The sequence below is a fragment of the Cynara cardunculus genome, assembly GCF_001531365.2.
Source record: "Cynara cardunculus var. scolymus isolate 2C chromosome LG 6, CcrdV1, whole genome shotgun sequence".
Lineage (NCBI taxonomy): Eukaryota > Viridiplantae > Streptophyta > Magnoliopsida > Asterales > Asteraceae > Cynara > Cynara cardunculus.
Window position 1 is genome coordinate 10,860,612 of NC_037533.1, and position 2,355 is coordinate 10,862,966.

Genomic DNA, 2,355 nt, shown 5'->3' on the forward strand with positions numbered 1-2,355 from the left:
ATGATAGATTCTTGTACTAAGGGACCCGAATGTTAAAAATATATTTCTTTGGTATGAAATATGTGTTACATGCAATGTGTGGGTTGGGCGTTACAGAATGATATCAGAGCCTGATTTTAAGGGATTTAGGTATTTTAACAGCATGATACCTAGACTTAAGCTGTTTTATTGCATGTTAAGGGTCCCGGACATAGTTAGCACCATTGGATATAAATATGATAAGTTGAAAGAACAGTGTGTAAGGTGAATTTTAATTACATCTGGCCAGTGTAATTATAAATTTACAGGTACATATCTGAACTTGAATACTTCATTATATTTGGGAATGTGAATACGTGAATATTAATATTAAAATTCTGCAGATGTCTAACCAAACCAGAAGGTCTGAAAGAATAGTTCGTCCAGAATCTAAAGAAAGGGAGGAATCTTTGGTTAATTTTCCAGTCGGTACGACTGGAAATAGAGGTCGAGGAAGATCAAGGGGGCGAGGTAGAGGGAGGAGTCAGTCTCAGGGAAGGAGTCGGGCTGAAATATATTCTGAGCAGGAAAAATCACACTTTGGGAATGTTCAAGGAGGAACGGTACCACACCCAGAATATATAACCAGAGATGTGTTAGCAGAGGAAATGGGAAAATTACGAGAAACTCTGATATCTATTATGGGGATACCTGCTAGAGTAGAAACAGAAAGAGTAGAGGTTTATCCATCTGCTCCAATCACTCATAATAGAGAAGGAGATATTAAGACATTTTTAGCGTGTAAACCACCAACCTTCTCTGGAGAAAGAGATCCGGTGAAGGCAATGTGCTGGATCAAGGAGATGGAATTTGTATTCAACACCATTAGATGCCCGAAAACAGATAAAGTACGATTTGTTGTTTCAGTATTAAAGTCAAATGCTTTATTCTGGTGGGAAGTGGAATCGTCTACCAGAACGGATGTTTTACAGTCTATGTCATGGATGGAATTTGTGGATCGATTTAAAAATCAATTATGTCCTAAAACGGCTGTGAGACAAATGGAAGAAGATTTCTTGAAGCTGGAACAAGGAAATAAGACTGTACGGGAGTATACTGAAAAATTTATTGAATACTCTCGTTTTGCCGAACATTATGTTTCAACCGAATCAAGGAAGATAGAAAGGTTTATTCGGGGTCTGAAGCCCTCAATTAGGGAATTCGTTATTGTAATGAACCCCAATATCTTTCCATTGACAATAGAGGCGGCTGAAGTGACTGAAAGAAACAAGAATAGACAGTCAGAGGGGAAGATTGTTGAGAAACGAATGGGAAGGACCTTCGTCTTTTCGAGGACCCAAGACTGTGAGATATGACAACCGATCTGAACAAAAGAGCAATACGAAAGTTCAGCAGGGTAATGATAAAATGGATCCAAGAAAATGTTATATATGTGGTGAAGCGGATCATCTGTCCAGAAATTATCCAACTAACAAAAGGTGTTTTAACTGTAATTCTCCAGATCATATTCGACCAAATTGCCCCTTGTTAAGAAATCCGCAGTTAACAATGGGGAGTAATGCATCGGGTAATCAGGGAAGAACTACTGGGAATCAAGGAGGACAAGGAGGGGCGCGGGGACGATCCTTCCAAATGACCAAGAATGAGGCAGAAGCATCGCCAGATGTAGTAACAGCTACTTTTCTTCTGAATTCAATACGTGTTAAAGTGTTATTTGACTCTGGTGCAAACTTTTCGTTTGTATCACCATTGTTTGCTCAAACTGCATGTTTGAATTMTGTGCTGCTTGATGATAAATTAGTAGTTGATACTGCTAATAATCAAGAAACTGTTACTAGTGTGTTCAATGACTGTCTTATAGTCATTGAAAACTTTGAACTCCCGATCCGGTTATTTCCTATGCCAATGAAAGAATTTGACATAGTAGTGGGTATGGACTGGTTGGCAAAGTATCATACTAGCATTGATTGTAATAAAAAGATGATCAGAATTATTTTGCCAGATCAGAAAACAATTATTATTTATGGTGACCGTCAGGATCATCACATTAGTATTCTGTCAGTAATGAAAGCTCGAAAGAGTATCCGAAAGAAGTGCCAAGGATGTTTGTCATATGTCATTGATTTAAAGATAGAGAAAAGAAAGGAAGAATTGATTCTGATAGTTTGTGAATATCCAGAAGTTTTTCCGGAAGACTTATCTGGATTACCACCAGATAGAGTTATTGAATTCCGAATCGATCTTATACCAGGGGCTGCACCTGTAGCTAAGGCTCTGTATCGTTTAGCTCCATCCGAACTAAAGGAATTGGCAACACAGTTGAAAGATTTGACTGATAAAGGGTTTATAAGGCCTAGCACTTCGCCTTGGGGTGCT